The following is a 21,226-nucleotide window of genomic DNA, read 5'->3' on the forward strand; positions in this document are numbered from 1 at the left end:
CCAGCTCCAGAACAGGATTATTCTTTAAAACCTGGACACTCCAGAATCCTTGGTCCTGAGAAAACCTATTTTGCAAAATACTAAGCAATGTTCAGATTTCAAATACCTCCACAGCTTGGCTATTTGATTCTGACATGTTGCTTTTAGTTTAATTGACACACAAAAATTTATCTCCTCAGCTGTATCCCAGCTAACAGGCTTGTTAAAGGAGACAACTGATTCAACAGATACATATGAATGAATGTAGCAAAAAGTAAGTTGTATCTGGTTGTACAAAGAAGGCGACTTGATCCGGCTATTTAAAGAAGAAAAGGACTAGTAACACAAAAAACGGAGTTTACAGAATATAAATCTTATCCTCTCATCAGAACTAATCTCCTTGACATCTGGAAATTCCAGTCTTTATAAAATTTCAGAATCTCTTGCTTGAATGTTAATAATTATAAAATTCTAAGAGCATCATAAGACTCTTGATGACTCAGTATGAAGTATTCTTATGCATCAACAGTCTGACATGTAATTTTAGCTGTGATTGCTAAGCTAATTTTTAGGTTAAACAACTGACAATTGTAGGCAGGCCCATTAAAATTGGCTGGGATAACAGCCGTTTTTACAACATGCTAATGACTAAGGGTTTGATCCTGCAACGCTGAGGTCAATGGAAGCTTTGTCACCGACTTCAGTGAGGATACAGGCCTTCATGCACAGACTACTAATAGCAAATGGAAACAGCAACTTACATATACCCTGGCATTTTTAAAATAGGAGAACCATCTAATGAATGGAATCGGCTAAAGCCTAGCTGATAAAATATTCTGGTTGTTCTCTACTTCACAGTTTGTCTTATAGCAAAAAAAAGATCTTGTCAAGAAAATGAAACATTCAGCAATTGAACACGAAGTCGTCGTAAGCATTCAGCACCAACAGATGAAGATTCAATAAAGTGTATCCCCCTCAGGTTGGAAAGAACCATAGAAAGGTATCTGTCCTGGAGTCCTGTCATGTGTGAGTTCGACCCAGCCTTTAGAATACTTCAAATCAACTTATGTTTTCTACTAATGTTGCTTTAAGCTGATTCATGGTTCTTGCGTTGAAGAGTAATGCAGATGCTCTCAATGAGACCATTTGCATCGTACCCTCATGAATCTGGTAGATAGCACAGGGGCCAAAATGAATTGGCATACCCTGGGATGCCATGCCAGCACTTCTTCAGACATCAAACAGGTCTATTTTGTCCCTTTTTATATAACAGGTTCAGGACACACAGGCTTTCTAGCAAGACTTTTCCATTTCAACTACTGAGGCAGCTGAGGTTCTAAAGGGAGGGGAAAAAGAATCAGTATTTGAACAGTTCTCTTTTTACCCTCATTTTTCACTTTCTTTAAAATGCTTGTAGACTATACTGACCCTCTTCTTTAATTTCCTCATTTCACATGAAAAGCAAATTTTCCTGGCCACCAGGTCTTCAGTGAAATTTTGCTACAGATAGAAGGAACCATGTGAAATGCAGGTGATTTGCAGATGAGCTCTGAAAACCTTGACAAACTGCATTTCTCTTCCTGAGCTGCCTGAATTTTTGTCTCCTTACTTGGGATTTTGAAGAAATTGGGAGGTACCATGCTTTTCCCATATTTCACATACAAAAAAGCAGGAGAAAAATGGAAAGACAAAAATAATAACAATAGTCTAGAATAAAGCTTTATATTAATTTTCAGCATAAAAGGATTTTCCCTCTGTTGATATTTTGGTCTTTACTGTAGTTTGCTTTTGCTGATTTTCCTGAATTGCAGGTTACTTCCATCAGCAAATTCTCACCGGAAGAATAAAACTCATGACTGAGCATTGCTTTCTTTCTCTTACAGCTAGAATAAGAAAACCACATTGTGATGCCCTAACGATTTTGTACCTGATTTTGTAGTCCGAATTTCACTAGCATTTGCTTTTTTAACAAATGCCCTAATTGTTTGAACGTTGTTTTAAAAAGCTATCAGGAGAGAATAAATCTCGTCTCAGAGGGGTCAAAGTGTGGCAGTTTGCATAGCACTTTTCAAGACTCTAGCAGAAAGTGAATTATATCAGAACTGCTGCATTTCGAGAATGTGGGACGTCTGCATATGATGTTCTTCAAAAGACCAAAGTCTTTGTGACATCTTTCAGATAAATTCAGTTTGGATACAGGACACACCCTAGGTGTGCGCTTTTGATGATTTAAACATCATGTGACTATTAATCATAGCTACAGTGCTGGCATTTTATGGAGTTCCCAATGGCACAGCTGCCTTAGCAGATACCTACAGATGTCATCACACCAGGGTGTTGCAGGCTTAGTACCAAGAAGACGTAAAGCCTGCAGCATAGTCATCCAGCTGGCTTTTAGATTCCAAAAATAGGTACAGCCCACTGGAGAAGAGATGGGACAGGGCATCAGTACTTCACAAGCCAAGTATAAATTTCTGGCAAGTTCATGATCACACTATCACTGGCCACACACACCATTAGTATGAAGATTTTTATTAGATAACCTCTAAGCACCACAGGTAATTAATTAATTTTAGCCATCTAAAAATTAAGGGTCTAGTCTAGGCGGTCATCTCAGCTTCTTCTGTAGTCACAGAAACTACAGGAGAGAAAAAAGTCACCTTCAGAAGGCAGCTCACCCAACCTGCTTGAGACACCAATGTAAGCACGGCAGTAATGATGATCTGAAGGTGCCTGTCTCCTTCCACTGAACCAAGACAGCCTGGACAACAGCGTGATTATACACCTAATATTTAGAAGAGTATTATTAGGTGATACAAATCCTGTTCCAAACAAAACAAACCCCCACAGTCAACCAGCTTTTTAGGCTGCTGAGTAACTTCAAATATACTATTTCCCACCTACATCAGATATTCATAGCAGACAATGTAAGAGAGGAGAAACAGGGATGATAAGTAAGGGAAGCTGAAACCAAGTCCCTGTTTCTTCTGACCTTTTGAATAAACTACATGTGAGACACTGAAAGAAGTACAGCTTTTTCACTTAGGGATCAAGAAATCTAAATTGTGCAACACAACAGTTAATATTTGTACTAAATGTGCCCTATTTAAGGAACATACAGACAAAATTCTGATACCTCATGATATACCTTATAATAAAAGAAGTTTAACCAACTGATATTAAAACTGAATGAGTTAAAAGGAGCATTGGGCAATATCAACACACAGAGATTACAGCAGACTCATACAGAATATGGACATTATGATGGAAACTGATTCCAAAATGCAGTTAAATTGCTATGTGATCCCAGTAGCAACTACAGTCCCATATTCTCTTTTTATGGGAAACGATGTCATTGGGAACAGCTTCATCAAGCAAAGTGTGGAATTTTCTAAATTGACAGTTTTAATGAATACATTGGACAAAATCATCCTCCTGCCTGCAATAACCAAGTGTGCATAGGTGGTACATATCTATTTATTTAGATACACAGATTTTCTTTAGAAATACAAATACCATCCAGCTAAGGACTTTTTAAAAGCTGTAACAGGAAGCAGAAAAAAAAAATCTCTAAACATAATATTATCTAAAAATATACTGTGGAACAGCACATCCTTTTAAATATGCCTTATTATGCTATTAGAGATTTCTTGTTCCAAAGACTGAAATATGATTCTTCTCAATAAATCAGTTATGGTTTGTGATGCAGTGTTGAAAGATTTTTGCAACGGTTCTTATTACTGCCTCCTTGACTGTGGTGCTAATGACTCTAGTGACTACAGGTCCCAATCATCCATATCCCATCTTGATCTACAGCTAAAGAGAAAATAAAGAGCTGTATGCTGGGAGATGTAGTCTCATCAGCTACAAATATGCATAGTAGAGGCATACGTTACACACAGCTGTTTTATCCTAATTAAATGTGATGTTTGAATTTCTTGTAAATATTTATTACCATTGTCAGTACAACAGGCCAGGCAAAACTAGCAAACTAAATAAAAGTTACACTTTAAGAAAATACTGTGGTAATTTGACTCCATCCAATTTCCCAAGAAAAACATATAAATAGAAAATGACAGCAGCAAACTCTCTGCTGTCATTACATTCCTGCAGCTTAAAACTAGGGCATCACAAAAAAAGCTGGGCCATGTTTTCATTCACTTTTGTTTAAAAAGAAAAACCCACACAAAACCACAGCTGTAGGTAACAGAATCTGAATAAAATCCACAACTGTATATAATTCAAAGTGTTAGGAGAGATTTATTAGAGTGGAGTTTATGTTTCATAGAATTCATAGAATGGTTTGGGTTCGAAGGGAACCTTAAAGATCATCTAGTTCCAACTCCCCTGCCATGGGCAGGGACACCTTCCACTAGACCAGGTTGCTCAAAGCCCCATCCAACCTGGCCTTGTTTAAGTGTAGAGGTTAAAGCAGCATGGCACATGCCTGCAGGAACAATTCTGCATAACCTCTACCTTGTAGAAGTTTGGGGGGGGGAGAAAAAAGAAAAAAAAAATGCAGTTTTAAAAATCTGAACTGCCTCAAAATTGGTATCCAAAGACAACTGGTTACAAGAGGAAATTCAAAACAGCATTGATGAAGATTATGGGAATTACTCCATGACCTTCCAAAATCTCTCTTTCATTGTGGAATACCCTGCATACATTCTGATCCCCCCCCCCCCCCCGCAACACATTTTCAGAATATTTTGCATTTAAATCTCCCTCGAGGTTTGCATTTAACTACAATGCAAAGGCCTGAAATAGTTAACATTGAGCACTACTGAGTGGCGTTCAGTATCATGCTAACAAACACGATTAGGATGAATACAGCGAGATCAGGTCCAAACATACCATTCAGTCACAGTCAGCAATGGAAACTGGAGATTTTGTAATCACGCTGAAACACAGTCAGTTTATCTATTACAGGAAAGCCCTACAACGATGAGGTTTTGTTACATTTGTTACAGCTTTTTTAGCTGTCTCCGGGTAGGGCTTTGCTGGTTTTGTAGGTCTTATCTGCGCAAGAGCCCTCAATTAACTGCCTTCAGTCGTTGGCACACTCGGGATGAAGCTGCACTGATTGTTATCTACAATGGCTACGGGAACATCACCAGCAATTTGAGGGCTTTCCAAACATTCAGTTTAGGGAAACCTTAACAGACGGCTCTTTGCTCTGATTGCTGTTAAAGATGGGAACTACCTAAAGCGGACAACCGTCCTGATTCTTTAACTAAGTACCCACCTCACCACTCCCCCCGTAGTCAATTCCTTCTTCACAGCCTCAAAACTACTATGCATGCCTAATCCTCCTCTTAAAAGCACTCCTCCCCGCGTCCACTCCACCTCAAAGACCCCCAGCCCCGTGATTTAACCCTGCCTTGCTGGAATTAGCCGCACGGAGCGTTCCCCCACCCCCCCGGCCGAGTCACCCCTCTCCCGGCCAGGCCCCGCTCCCACCGCAGCCTCCTTGAGCATCCTCCCCCACAGCCCCGCCGCATTCGCCCCCCCGCCATGAGACAAAACAGAGGTTTGTCTAATAGCTTGTCCTCTAAATTTGTTCCCTGCAGACTGGCGGGGGGAGTTGCTCCCTGAACATACTCCCGTCCCTTTTGTCAACAGGCCAGCCTTCATCAAAGGGTAGCTGGAAATCATGGGATTATTAAACCCATTATGCGTTCATTACTGGTAATCCGCTGCTGATTTTGCCAGCGGTCGTGCTTTCAGCGGGGAAGCCTGCAGGGCTCCGGTTCAGGCGGCTGAGAGGATATCCCAGCGCGTCCCTGCGGCCGTCCGCCTGCCCGCGGCTTTGGGGACGGGGCACGACCAGGGGCGCCTTTTCCTCAGCCCGTCCCCGCCGAGGAGCCTGAGGCGCTGCTCCCCACGCCCGGCGCCTCCTCAGGGAAGCGAGGACGCCGCTGCGGCCGATCCCGCCAGGGCCCCGCTGCCCGCTCCCTCGGCCTCTAGCGAGCAGCGAGCATGAGCTGCTGCCGCCACCGGGACCGGGACCGGGACCGGGACCGGGACCGGGACCGGGACCGGGACCGGGACCGGGACCCAGCGCCGGAGCCGCCCGCCCTCGCCTCAGCCTCTCCCCTGAGGGAAGGGGGCGGTGCCGATGACGTCTTCGCCCGCCCGAGCTCGTGCCTCTCCCACGCGCCCCGCGCATGCTCAGTGCGGCCCAGCTCGGGCGGGGGGGGGCGGCACACGGGACGGAGGGTGATGTAATACCTTTAACGGCCTCGCTCCGTTTCCCCCCCCCCCCCCCGCCCCGGCCTTTGCAGTTTCCCCCAGCCCCAACATCCGGGTACCCCGCCCGCTACGGCAGAGGCGGGTTTTTGCTCTGAAAAGAGGCGCTTGTCGCGTTTCGGTGGTTTTTTTTTTGTGCGTGTGTGTGGTGTTTTGTTGGTTTTTTTTTTTTATTTATTTATTTTAATAACGGGGGGGGGGGGGGGGAGAGGAAGGGGCGGCCGGCGCGTGCGCACGCGCCCCGCGGCGAGGAGGGGAGAGGGCGCGAGGGGGGGGGCGCGCGCGCGCGCTCCCGCCCGCCCCGGCTCCCACCCTCCCCCGCTCTCCCCCCCCCCCCCCCCCCCCCGTTTTCCCTTTCCCCCTGCGGCGCGCGGCCGCGGCGGGGGAGGGGAGCGGCGGGCAGGCTAGGCGCGCGGCGGCGCGCCTGCGCGGAGCAGGCGGAGGAGGAGGAGGCGGCGGCGCAGTGCGTGTGTGTGTGTGTGTGTCTGCGCGAGAGAGGCGGCGGCGGCGGCTGAGGGGGGGGTGGACGACGCTCCGCGAGTGGGCGCGGAGCTCGGGCGGGAGGAGGGAGGGAGGGAGGGGGCCGGGGAAGGGGGGGGGGGGGCGGCCGGCCGAGCGGCGGCGGCGGTGGCCGCCGAGCAGCGGCGAGCGAGGAGGGGGGGGAGAGGAGCGGAGGCGAGATGAGCGCTGGGCTCCCCCTGGGCAGAGAGCCGCCCTCCGCAGCCGCCGCCTGTGAATGAACTGAGGCGAGGCCGCCAGCCGGGTGCCCCCCCCTTCCCCTTCTCCTCCTCCTTCTCCCCCTCCTTCCCCTTCTCCCCCGGCCCGCCCGCCCGCCGGCCCCACCGCGGACGTCCCCGCCTGCCCCCGGCCTCCCTGCCCCCACGCACCTTCGGGAACGCGGCCCTGCCCGCCACAACCGGCGCCGTCCGCCGCGGCCGGGGGGGGTAAGTGGCGCTGCGCAGTGCGGGGCCTTCGGCGGGCCGGGCTGAGGGGGTGGCGGCGGGGAGGGCCGCGGCCGCCGCCTGGGCCGCGGGGCCTGTAAACAAGCCGGGGGGTGGCCTGCGCGGGGGCCGTTCTCCCTCCCGGCTCTGTGGGAGAGGGGGAGGGCCGGTGGTGGTGGTGTGTGTGTGTGTGAGGGGGGGGTCGTTCCTCCCGCAGCCCGGGTGAAGAGCGAGGCGCCATCCCCGGCGGCAGCAGCTGGTACCGGCTCGGTGAGAGGGAGGGAAATGGGAAGGGGGACGGCGCGGGTGCGAGTCTGCTTGGGATGCTGCTGCCAGGAGCTTACCCCCCCCCCATCCCCATCCCTCTCCCCTCCACCCCAGGGCTGAAGGTGGCCGGGCCGCGGGGCTCCGCTGCGCAGCCCCTGCATTGCAGGCGCCTTTTGCAAAAGGGTGGGGGGTGGCACGGCGGCCCCCTTGGGGCTGGGCATGGGGAAAGAAAGGGAGGAGGAGGGTGAGCGGAGGGGTTTGGGCCTGGCTCAGGTAGCAGCAGCGGCTTTCCTTCCCCCCCCCCCCCGCCTTTTCTTGGCCGATTCAGAGTTCATTTAATAGTGGCTATAAACAGCCTCCTCTCCCATCGCCACCCAAACGCTTGGGGCACGGCACTGGGGAAAAAAAAAAAAAAAAAAAAGAACGAACGCATCTATTTATAAAGCACTCCACCCTAGCGAGGGTCGGAGCATCAAGCACTCCCCAAATAGTGACATTATTATGCAGCGGGTGGTTTTCCTTTGCCAACGCCTTTCAGGCATTTAAAGTTTTAGAGAGATTTCGCTGCCTTTGAAAACAATGTCGTGAGCAGAGGTTACTATGATCTTCTGTGATCTGTCATAGCGTGCATGTTAAAAGCAGATAGAAGAAAATGCTGTCCTCGATTAAAAAGTTGTCCAGTGATGTACTGGGTAATTGGGCTTGCGTGTTAAATGCCAGAGGTTCTGAGCATACATCTAACCTTTTCATTACGTAGCTTGTTTTATAGTAGATATCATACAGCTTTAAGACTGGCTGCAGGTTAATAGTTTCAGAAGAATTGATTTTGTAGACGTCTGTTCAATATGTATTTGTATTTATTTAGTACAATTAAGGTATTTCAGTGTTGCCGTGTGTATGGCAAAATTTTGTTGTTGCAAAACCAACGTTTTAAGTTTACAGTAGTACTTGTGAGGAACTAGGGGTTTTTTTGAGTTGTACCTTTTGTCAAATGAGAAAGTGCTGGTCATTCGGGTGGCCTGTGTGGTAACCTTAAGGTTTAAGGCCCTGTATGTCATACAATGGAAATTTTTATTTTTATTTTTTTAAGCAGAAGGCAGTTTTAGAACCTGAAAGTAGTAGGTTTGAAGGTAGGTGATATGTTTTCCGTATGTCGTGATGTTTTAACATCAGAATAACTAGAATCATTCTATAAAGTAGAAGTTCTAACTCTTGTGATTCTAGGAAATTACTTTATAAATATGAGCCCGTGTGGCACTTTCCTGAGCCTGTACATGTACTGTTTCAGTGGTTAGGTGGCTGAAGCAGGATTCGTGAAGCACTGGTGAAATTAAAGCAAGGCAGCCGCTGTTACTCAGGACCCTGCGTGAATTGCCAAATGACCAAAAATTGTGAAAGTTCTACCCACGTTTCTTCTCTGGTAGCTTCCCTTCTGTTACTATTCATAGTTTTTCTATGAATAACATCAGAGACAGGGGATGGGGGGAAACATGGGTCAGGGAAGTTTTACATTTTACCTATCCAATCAAAGTAGCAATCAAAGGAAAGGTGTTGAAAGAAAGCACTTTTGGTGAGTGTACCAGCATTTTTCCCTGGGGTAGGGACAGCTGCTCCTGAAGTTTTCTCTTCCAGGCCTTTCTGGGTCTACCTTTTGTATGTGAGACTGGACTAAGAGTGAAAGACTTGCTGATGCATCATGTCAGTTATTAATATTTTCCTCACAGACATAGATATCTGATAAAACTCTCTGATAAATGTAGTTTGTACTGGAAAGAGCTGGTCAGTACTTTCACGCTCTTCTGGCATAGCCATGTTTTTTCTCGTATATGGACAAGGCCCAGCTCTGGTTTATAGGTTTAGTCCATTGGTTGGTGGTTGTCTGGTAAATCTCTCCCCTTGAGGTACAGTAGAAAACTCTACCTGTTTTCCAAGTATTTACTTAACTGTCTATAGGTAAGCTTGAGATACTTTTGTTGAAACCAAGAAGGAGAGATGGAAATGCCAAGTGACTGGTGAAGCTTGCAGGTCTAAACAAGTAGAACTCACTTAGTGCAATTGGAATTAAAGCATACAAAAAAGTTTTTTCTATAAAATCAGGCTGGTTGCTTCTTATCTGGAGTGCAGCTTATGCAGTGAAGTTGAGTCATTCTTGCTGAGATAGCATTTTAAGAACTGTCGTTAAAATGCTTAGATATTTAACTCTGGCACGGTATAATTTGCAAACTTATGTAACTGGTATGTTTTTGAATGCAGCTGTCAATAAGAGATCTTATTGCACTTTTCCTTTTTAGTGGAACTAGGGAATATAAAGCAGCTGATTCCACAAGATGACCTCAGTATAAGTCACTTAACAATAACATATTTCTTACTAAAATACTGACGTTACTATTGACTTAATCTTTACACGTTCCAGTCTATTCTGATATAAAAATACTTTTTTATGTAATTGGCTAAGCTGAACTGCATTGCAATTAAGTGATTGAATAATGCAGGTAGTGCTATTAAATAAGCAAGTTTTGGAATGGGAAGTACTGTAAAATAATTGAATGAATTTTATCTCTGCAAACCTGCAACTCGTTTTAAAGACTTGAATAGTAACAGTGTTTGAAGTCAAGACAATAGTGGCTCAGCTTAGCTACACCTGAGCCAAACAACATTTATTCTTACTATTGCATGTGGCCCTTTGTAATTTTTGCTCCTCTTCTCTCATCGTACCTCACTTTTACATTTTTTTGAAACATTGGTGTATCATCAATAACTATTTTTAAATGATGCAACCTGTAGTCTCATTTGTTCTTTAGAAAATTAAGCTCTTTTTGGATACTGCTTTGTTGCTAAATTCTTACCGATTTCTGTAGTTTTAGTCACGTGATCCAAATTTCAGTTAGAAGTACTAGGATAAGAAATAAACTTCTTTAAATTTTAAATGTGCTTAACTACAATGCTCTATATTGAAGGAATGGCAAATTGCGAAGTGTAAAGTCCGTGTAAAAAAATATCTAATCCCTGAAAAAATGCCAGTGTTCTTGGGATATTTAAAAGATCCAGGGAGTGTACGTAAAATGTGATTTTTTTTTTTATGGCATTTTATGTACATTCGGTTAACCAGTGCATAAAAATGTTGTTTAAGAAGGATGCCTATATTTGAGCCATGATGTGGTGTGGATCACAGTGATAGCAGTATCTCCTTGCAGCTTCTTTATGTTGCTCCTGTTGCTCTCTGTCTGTGAAGGAACAATTTAGGATTTATTAAGATTTAATATTGCTAGAGTAAATCATTTAAATCTGAAGATTAGGAAGGATGTTTAGACCAAGGAAATTGTAATGGGGGCAGGAGAGGAAAGCAGGTGTGATACCATGGGAGTGAATAGACTGATTTTTGTTCCTAGATAGCAGTAGTATCCGGCTGAGTGTTTCTGGTGTTAAACAAATGCTATAAGGTCTGCTTTTCTGTATTTCTATCTGCTAAACTCTGCTCTGTGTTAAACCACATACTAAGTTACAGATGTCTGTCAAGTCTCTATCTTTTTTTTTTTTTTAATTTTTGTTTAACCTGAACAAGCCTTTGTCTTACTGGGTGTTCATTTTCATTTTTTTATTTTCACATACTGGTAAAATTAACTAATGGATATTTCAGCTTGCTACTGAAGTCTACAAAACAGTGTGTGTTTATAAATATGTGAAACAGTTGCTCAGATTTTTTTAACAGCTCTTCTAAAAAGGTGTTTACGTGTGACTAAACAGAATAAAAACTTCCTTCATCTACAGATAGTTCCAATGAAGTACACTTCTACTGTTTAGAGTGTAAACTTTATAGCAGTATACTAGCAAAAGAGCATCTAAGAGTGATACCAAGGAAAAAACAAAACTGGCTCATCAGGTTTCAATTTTGAAATGTAGAGAAATGCTAGCAATTTACACATAGAGGAAAAAGTACGTTAGCCACTTTATCGCTAACATCTTAGTTCTCAGTTCAGGTAAGAATATTTTAATAGATAAAAAGGTGTCTAAAGTCTTCTAAGATAATAGTTTACAAACCCAAGAAACTTCAGTGTAACATTACTTGTTTTCTGATAGCTGCAGTTTAAAAAAAAGCACTTAAAATGTGCTTACGCTGATGCTCCACATGCAACTGAATTATGTGGGACTACTCAGATGTATGATGTTGCTCTCATGCTTAAATGCCTTGCTGGATTGTGACCTAGAGGATGAAATGTGCTTTCATGTTTGGGTCTCAGCTGTGACTTTTAAGGATTTTCTGTATCTGTGCATACAATTCACTTTAACTGCCAACTGTACTTTCGATCTGGAATTTGAATGGTAGTCTGTATTCTTCTTGACCATATATCACAGCTATTTGTGCATAAAATTCCGTTGTATTTTTTACTTGCGCAATACCCTAAAATGCAATAGCCACGAGAACTGTGTAAACTGTGCCTAAGCTATTTGTGTTTGGGGATGAGTTTAAGGAATTCTCCAGCTGTCCACTAAGTTAAGTAAAACCCAATCTTTGGAAAGGGGTGCAGAATGTAGAAAAATGTGGGCAGGTAAGTGGTTAGTATTAAATTGTAGGAACATTTTGTAAAGAAAGAATCAGCTTCTATTAGTAAATACTTTTCTGGTTCCCCCAAACACTCAGGGTAAGTATTTGGACAGACCCTTCTTAAAAATCTAGTACTGCTTCCCTCTGTAAGGAACCATTCTGAGGCTGCAGAATGAGGCCTCTAAGCTTAGGAAATGCTGGCATTCATAGCTTATATTTTGAAGAACAGGTGAATTTGACAATGCCCTCATTCAGGGACCAGATTATTTAGAGCTGCAGTGAACTCAAGTTTGGACTCGGAGCACCTTACTGCCTTGTTCATCATAAGCTAATCTGTCAGCTCTGCACTGATAGTGACAGAAGTAAACTTGGTAATCAGTGTGACCCTCAGAGGAAAGCCTTCTGTCCTGAAAGTTACTGTCTGCATAAAAGGCTAAAACAATAGGGTTTTTCCCTTGGTTTCTTTTTTTATATTTTTATGTAGTCTTGGGGGAAAAATCTACTTTATTGCAGCAGTCAGGCTATATCCTTGTTCTTTTAATGAGATAGGAATGCTGGGGATGTGAGGGCAAAATAGATTTGTAAATAAAAGCTCTGTGTGTGTACAAATGAACAAACTCCAGCTTTTCCTAAGCTTTGAGGATTTGACTTCCAGGTCTTAATGTGCTTCTGGCATAGTTTTGATGTCATTTCCTTGCAAGCAAAGCCAGGTTACAGCTGTACACTTCAGAACATTTCCTATTTTATTCCCATTTTATTCTCATGTCTAGTCATCAGGTTTTAAGTCTCCTCTATGCTGCTTTTCCTATATCCTCAGCAGAATAGTGGTCATGTTTCTGAGATTAGAACCCCACAAATATTTTCACGTAAAATGAAGGGACTGGGAAGTTGCTTATGTATGTTTCTTTGAATTATTTCATAATATTGAGTACTTGGCTAAACAGGAAATTTTGGGGCCTTCATGCAAACATGATTTTCTCATCATTGGGTGCATGCATACTGGTTGCGTTTTCTCTAAATAGTTTATTTTACTCCCAAGCACTATCTGTATAAACTTTATTTTCACTTGTCTTTTATTTTTCTATATTGATAAATAAATTACTTGTAAGACAAATAAGAAATAGGTGGCTGATGCTTATTGTTGAAGTTAGGAAGATCTGAAGTTTGAAAGCTTTAAATAATTATTTTAAAAGAAGACGAGTGGCCATGGTGAGCAACTGGAGACACAAAGTCTAAAAATTAAAGAGGAGGTAGTGTGATGATTCCGTGTGTTCAATTTTCTTTAAGGTATATAGGACTGTATTAACTTAGATTTTAAGATGTTTGTGGGGAGATTATCAGTGAAGCAGTATGACAGAAGGATGGTGGGATTCTATAAGAATTCATACATATTACCACAGGCGACAATAACAAGTTAACTGTAAAAAAGTGGCAGTTTCCTGAACTTCATCACCACAGATGAGAGTGTGTGCGAGAGTAATTTTTTTGCCGTATTTCAGGAATGGCTCAGTTAATGCACCTGGTGTTCTGTTGATTTTTTTTAAATTACTGTAGTTCAAGCATCCCTTTGTTTTTGGAGTCTCAGTGAATAATCCCATTGCGACCTTTTTCCATGTAGCATCTTTTTCCTAGTTTATTTTAACACTTCAGCTAAAACACTGACAAAGACAAATCGACGGTAGCTTGACTTCACTCCAGTGGCTTTTGAACAACCTGAACAGTCCTGGACATTCTAATAAGTCAGTCTGGTCTAGAGGCTCTTTACCCAGTAACTTCACTTTCTTTTTTGGGTAGTGGCAGGATGGGCTAGGACTCCCAGTTCTGTCTTGATTTTTCTGAATAGGTTTAGCTGAACTTGATAAAAAAGCAAATGCTTTTTGGTTGGTTGGTTTTTTTTTTTTTCTTTCTGACACAGAAATAGCAGTGGAATAGTGTGACTCGTCCACTAAAGAAAGCATTCCTCTATGGATCTTCAACTTTTTTGTTTTTTTAATGGTAGGTATTGTTTGATAATACTAGCAGTGAACGAAGTTGCTGAGGCTTCAAGCTGTAAATGAGAGATCCAAAAAATGAAATTTAAAGAACAGGGTTCTTTTTAGCTATTACTTGAAGCACTTGATATGTTCAGATCTGTTCAATTCTTGGACTTTCAGTGGCTTGTATTCAAGTAAGAATTGTCAATTAGGCCCATGATGTCCAGAAGTGGGGTAATACTCTGTTATGATGGTAGATAACAGTGGCAGAGCACCCTTGGTATTACAAATACTGGGGGAAAAAATGGTAATTCAGCTTTTATGACTTACTATAACTCCATTCGTCTGTGTTGTCTTTTTCTGTTTCCTTTTCACCCATATTTTCTTTCTGGTGAAACTATTGCTGTGCTTAGTTCTGTTGGAATAGCTGCATAGCACTGTATACTCTATACTCTTTCTGATATGAGCAGTTTGGTTGGAATTCTTATTTTCACTTGTTTGCCTTGCTCTTTCAAAAAATTTGAATCTTGATGTATCTCATTGATATATAAAATGAAGCAAGGCCTTTCTTTCTCCTGACTTCTGTCTACATAGACAGCAGCTTCCTTGGATCTTCCAGTTCCTTTTTACAGTGTTTGCTTCAATGGGGCTTTGAATTTTGGCTGGAGTCTGCAGGAGTTTGTGTGCTATTAACAAAGCAGTTGTCTAATCTCTGTGTCTAAAATGGGTGTCTTTTTTTTATCTTCCAACACTTTTAAGTAAGAAATCTTTGGAAAATGAAGTAGAACCAGAAGAGTGCTGAACTGAACACCAGCATGGACATGTTTTCTGCTTATTAATGCTTTCAAGCAAGGACCTTGGCTTTTTCATTCTCACTGTTCAGACAGCAGCATATGAATTTATGCAGAGCTACCTCATTGATTTTCATAGTACTTCTTAATGCTATTTTGGTTGTCTACAGTTTTTCATAGTGATTGGGCTGCTTGTACTTTTGATACTGCTGCCTAGTGGGTTTTTTTTGTATGCTTTCCCACTTGTGATTTGTAGTACAAATATTTAGAAAGAAACAAGCATTCTGTCTGGGCTAAGAAGTATTACCTTAATTGTGTTCTGAGGGTGCCAGTCATGGTGGGATCCTGATGAGTGACTGGTACTTGTGGATGCAAGTTCTATCTCCTCTCAAAATCAACGTAGTGATTTTTCTATTCCCAGCAGTGGTCCTAGTGATTCTGGAAGGATGTTATTTTCTTCAGTAACTGACCACAGAGCAAAAGGAAAACATCTCCATAAAGAAATCTTGAATCTACACCACCATCTTTCAGATTTCTGCAGGAACAATTTGTTTGAGAGATGAATTATCTTTTTCAATGTCCAGGCCTTTCTTTTTCAAAAATCAGGTTACATACATCTCCTTTGAAGAGAGTTTGAACCTCAGCCAAAGTACATTCATATCAAGAATAGCAGCTCCTAGTTTAACCTTGGAACAGGTTTAGTTGTCTGTGGGAAAGGTAGGTAGGTAGGAGCAGAAAAAGGTGTTTTAAGAAAAAGCTGGAACATGTTGCTGGAGGGAGGGTGTTAACTTAGAAATGGTTACCTTCTGTGTTCCAGAAGACTTTTGGAGGCTCTAGCAATCCTGTCCAAAATCCTACCTACCCTGCCGTACACACACATACGAAAAATAAATTGACATAGGAAAACAAGTGGGCTAAAATGCTTTGCTGCTTAGTATGGGGAGGCATTCAGAAAGGCTGTCAGCTCCTAGCAAGGAGAAAGGATTTTAAGCAGAAGAGAAGTTAAGTTTAAAAACCAAAACTCACAAAACAACGTAGCTCAGCAAAAGGCAGTGCCTGTGGACCAGCTATGAAGAGGTCAGAGCTCATAGGTGTCTGTATCAGAGGTGCAGTGATTTAGTGATTTTCTGCTGTGGTATGAAGTTGTAATTGTAATCACTGTTGCATATTAATTACAGGGAGAGAGGGAGGGTAAGTGGGGAAAGGTTGAAACAGTTCATACTTTCCCTTTTACACACAGAGTCATTAATTTGCTTATGTTTGGGGGTTTTTTTGCCCTCTCACTTGCATCCATGTATAGATGTTCTTGCCTGTCTGAAGGCCTGTTTCTGACAGCTTTGATATTTCTCCTTACTTTCTTTAAACTAATGTTTCCAGCTGTCTACTTTTTCCTGTTCCCTTTGTCTGCCACATGCCATAGCTCCTACATCTGTCCTAAAACAAAAAATTGGTATTATTATTACAAACTTTCTTACCCCTGTGGGTAATTTCTTCTTATGTTCTTCTGTTTGCAATTGTCCTACTGAAATACAATGCAGACTACAGTTGGGTCTCCAAGAAGCAAGTATTCTGGTGGGAAAATTGTGTGTTAGTCCATGTTTATTAAAATAGTGCCATTTCTGTATTTTATTTCTTATTTTTCATAGAAAATTCATGTCTCCTAGTTCGCCATGTGTGCCTGTGTCTGAAAGTACACATTCAGAAACATCAACTGTAATTTTCAGTACTTTATTGGTGATGTTGAACCGTGAGTGCCAAAACTCAGTCATATAGCCTCCAATAGTTTTTAAATAGTTTCATTGGCAAGAAGCTTTTTCATTACTTCATTCAGCCCATGACTGTGGTGTAATTATGTCTCCTCATCTGCGTGTTCTGTTTTATTTTAGTCATTCTTCCGATCCCTGGAATGATCTCTGACATTTTGTTAACATTAATTGATTTGGGGCATCCAGTATGTACTGTCAGTTTTTCATTCAACAGGCACTAACTTCTGAAAATGTTTCCACATTTGCACAATTACATGTTGACTCGTTACTGCATCCAGCCTGCTTAAGGCAGGGGGCAAAGTACCACAGATCAGATTGGACTTGAAGTGATCAGATGCCCTTTTTCTATTCAGTAGCAGTCTGTATAATTTGGTGACTTGCTCTGTGTCCCGTAGTTCAAGTAAAGGTTGTAATCTTTCTTTATGGTGCTCGTTACAACACACAGGGTGTAATGTCATTTAGACAATTGTTCCAGGAAATTGGAGTGTGGGGTTGTTTCTCAGCTTAGTTTGAACAAGTGCCTATGATTTCAGTGTGGTTCATGTAAGCAGCTTATCCTAGTGGAAGGAATACAACTTGAACATTGTTTGAAAAGGATTATTAAATTACATACTGTTAAAGTACAAGTTTCAGATGGCAGTGGTTGGTTTTCTTGGACAAGGTGATCAAATCCTTGTCTGAATTCCTTGGAAAAAGAAATTGTCTTTTTACAGGGGTACATGGAGTTACATTAACTGTCCTTTGTGAACAGTTTAAGACTTATCTTCATTTGAACCTTCAAGCAAATGAATAAGCAAATAGCAAAACAGTAAAGTTTATTTTCGTGTGTATCAGAAGGCGTTACAGTTGTGCTGTCTGGATAGCACAATTTGAGGGACAAATGAAGGGGCAAATAGATTTCATGCATTCCAGTGATGTATCTGTGGTTGTCCATGGTTGTCCATGGTCCAGTATACTAATTACCCTCCTTTTCTTTGCCACTCTGTTCTCCATTTGCATCTGTTTTCAAGGAGTTTAGCTACTGAATCTTCAGCATGCTCCATTCATTATTTCAGTTTTGTTTCTAATGCTGCAGTCCTTTGAATTTTGTCACACTTGTGTTTTATCCAAGATCTTGTTACTCGTGTTGATTTTTCTAGGCCCTGTACAGTATTCTTGCTTTTCTGTCTGCAAACTGCAACTTGAGAGCTTTGGGGGTTTTTGAGTTTTTTGTGCACTTGCTGTAGAGGCTGTCCTTCAATTTGACCTCCACAAAGTCAGCATTTCAGAAGTCATGGTTTGGATGCACTCACAGATGCATAGATATTTGTTTTTATCCATAGGGGTCCATTTTCACTTTTAGTTTTGTTCAGAACCTTCTCTGTTCTTCAGAGCCAAAACCCAGGAACTTTGACTGCAGAAAGCTCTTCTCTTTTAGGAGAAACTAATGGAAGTCACCGATACGGACATGGTGAACTAAGAATCATCTTAGCTCAAAACTGAAGTTTGCTGGACTAATCTTTGTGGCAGTTGCAGTGCCATATGATGTTTTAGAGTTAGCATTTCTGAAGAAAATGTTACAACTCTGATCTTTTTACAGGGCACTGCTACTATAGTACTGTTCAGAATTGTCCTTCTCTAAGAAAAAAAAGTACGGTGTACATTTGCCACTGAACTTCATGATTAAAGTGCGTTTTCTCTTACTCTGGTTTTAATGGGAATAGGAAGAATGTCGGTCTCCTTTAGCACCTATGTGCATCATTCAAGTATCCTGAAAAATTGAGGCTTCCAGAGTAGAGGACTGGTTCTGCCTCCCGCTATGAGACTGCAGTTTTCTAACATGATTGCAGAAATGTGTGGCTGGGTTAAGAAGGGCAAGGGGAAGGGTAGTAAAATTGTTTGGAGAATAAGAGTCATAAGATGAGGACTCCTGTTCAGGAAGATGACTAAAGAAATATAAGAAAGGGCTAAGTTAAACCATGTTCAGGATCTGTTGCTTTATTGCACATCATGCATGCAGACTGTTCTGGGTCTGACTTCTCTCTTTAGTGTTATTACATAACAAAGTCGTGCTGTAACTTGGGCGCTTGCACTGCTATAGGTTAATCTGATTTGCATGCAGAGTTATATGCTTAACTAAAGGTGTCATTCCAACTTAATCAGTATAGTGCTCAAACCACCTCATGAAAGAATGAAGAATGTACTCATCATTTAGGTAGACACTGATGTGTGAAAGATGTTTCCGTAGACGTGGACTCAAAATCAGGTCTAAAAGGTATTTTTACTAGGAAGGAGGCACGTATGTTAGTCTTTTTATGTGTGCCCCTTTTAAAAATAAGATTTTTTTTCTTATAACTAAGACACTTTAAATTCTTCAGGTTTTAGCCACGCATAAGGGTGTGGGGGCAGAAGTAAGCAGGTAGCCTCCGATTCATAAGAATTCACAGATTGGTCATATTAAATGCAAATTTTTCTGAACAAGAATTGAAACCCTGAGAAAACTAAAGGCTTGGCATATTAATCCTATCCACAAGTAAACTATGCTTTCCCTTCAGATGCAGTGAGGATTTTGAAAACTTGGCCTATTCTCCTACAGGTTTAGACTGGCATTCTGGTGAAAGTATGATTAGCTAGTGTTGCAAAGAAGGCAACTGCAGTTTGTTATTGCAGTTTTTGGAAGGTGATTACTTTATGCTATGGGCTGTGAATAATTTCCTAAGAAGTTGTTATGTGACCACGTTGTGGTTATCCTTCTGTCTGGTTGCATTTGCCTCTATGGTGGGTAGCTCGCACCCTTGAAGAATCATGTGTCAACATCTCACCTACAAGGCTTAATTTAGAATAGCAACAGCTTTCAATTTACCTTCTAGGGAGGGATAAGGCAACTTGATTTTAAATGGAGAGTGGATTTGTTAATTTTTGAAGTGTTATACCAGTTCTGTATGAGTTGCTAGAACTGTATACAACCTGTCTTTATGTATTTTTAATTGTGGTTTACATGACAAACTACTGAGAGGGACAAACAGCTTACAAAGCACAACTCTGAATATTGTGTACATAGTAATGTGAGAGATTAGAAGGAAAACTGCCTTTTTTAGTCCAAATCTGACAGTGCTTGTGGTCAGTTTAACTGTATCCGTTCTTAATGCTTTTCTGTTTTAAACACAGTAATAATGTAAAATACTTCACAAAAATGTGGCATTTGCTGGGACAGTTTCTGCTTTTTGAGCTCTAAATTAAGGTGAAATAATTGAATATCTGCATTCTATTTTACGATCTCTTTGACAATAAGAAAGTGTTAAAGTGTTAGTTTAAACTCTGCTGCTATCATGGAATGAATAAAAAGTATTATTCTACACAATAACTCCCCATTTGATTTATGGCAGCATTCTGTAATTATTTTGATCACTCTGACTTCACTAGAGTTGCATGTGAAGATAAAAAAGTCTTAAGTCATGGTTTTTTCCTAGCAACTGCAGTAATGTGAACCTCGTGCATGTGCTTAGGATACAAGACCAGTCAGTGGACGCTATATATTTTGTTGGCTAGTTACAGTTTGTGTGGGCATATTTTGTGTTCACTTGAGAAGAGACAGAACTTAAGAGCAGGGGTTGGGGTGAGAGGAAGCAGAGGTGTACTGCTGCTGACATCTGTCTCCATACAGCTGAAGTATGTGTGGCTTTTGTTTTTGTTAACAAAGCATGTGAGCCAAAGAGTGTATATCTAGTCCCTGTGTCTCACATTTGAATCACTGTTGTGGTGAGATCAAATATAAATATTTCTTGACAATTTATTCTAACAAGTACAGTGTTTTAGAAAGGTTGATAGTGGCTGGAAGAGACAATGTGAAAAGCTTTGTTGGATATATAGTGTCACTTAGAGCTGGAGCTGTATTTCAATAAAAGCATGTTATCAAAAAGTGGTGTTATCACTTAGAAAACTGATCAAATATATTCCACAAGTTAAAACCTTCTAAAATCCTTATTGTACTAACTTTTCTGCTAGTGCAGCTGCTTAGTTGGGGCTTCACGTAAAATCTGTTTCAGAGACTCAGTTAATTTTTGTCCACTGTCTTCAAATAGAAAAGCTCATAGTCTTGTTCCATTACCTTGTATTGTATAACAGTGATTTGCACACTCTTTGATGCTTCCCAGGGCAGAATTTGCAAATATGTAAAATGTGTGACCTATTTTGTATGATTTTTTTAAATAATGAATGCACAAATAAACTGATGTGGATTAGCAGGGCGGGTTGGATGGTTAGGGTGTGAAAGCCATGAAGATAAACCAGTCAGTTTACGCTGGCTGCAAATACAATTCTTACTCTCTTAAGCATGCATCACATCCCAGTGATGGGAGGTGGAGGAGGATAGGGTGTGCAGTATATCGGTCTGACTTGAATAAGGAAGCATGAATTTACAATATGTGTGATTTTATTTCCAAACAGATTTCCTTAGACTTGTCAGGGGCAGTTGTCTTTCAGTGAAGCATGAATACATTAAGGTTTTAAGTAAATCTGCAGCACAGACATCTGAGAAGCTTGCTGCGTAATTTAACTGAAAAATCTAAGGATGAGTTTTCACAAGATGGCTGAGCCAAACTAATGGCTTGCTGATGCCTAAAGGGACAGCTGCTCTGTTCCTTCTGAGTCCTGCTCCTAGTTATCCAGTGTTGCCTCTTCTTTTATGCAAACTCTGGCATCATCTTGATCATTCAGATCACTTTATCTGTTTAAAAAA

At 41.7% G+C, this 21,226-nt stretch overlaps 1 protein-coding gene across 2 annotated transcripts in view; it reads left to right on the top strand.

The window, feature by feature from the left end:
- Positions 1–6,775: 6,775 nt before the first annotated feature.
- The window catches only part of PPM1A (protein phosphatase, Mg2+/Mn2+ dependent 1A), a 35,953-nt gene continuing 21,502 nt past the window's right edge, over positions 6,776–21,226 (top strand). The window contains exon 1 of one of the 2 annotated variants that reach the window (XM_075029607.1): positions 6,776–7,172. The gene's annotated coding sequence lies outside the window, so the exon portion shown is untranslated. Of the gene's footprint in view, positions 7,173–7,292; positions 7,440–21,226 lie in introns of those variants that run through there. The other variant, XM_075029608.1, reaches the window with a different exon arrangement.

The sequence above is a fragment of the Buteo buteo genome, chromosome 6 (genome assembly GCF_964188355.1).
Source record: "Buteo buteo chromosome 6, bButBut1.hap1.1, whole genome shotgun sequence".
Classification (NCBI taxonomy): Eukaryota; Metazoa; Chordata; class Aves; order Accipitriformes; family Accipitridae; genus Buteo; species Buteo buteo.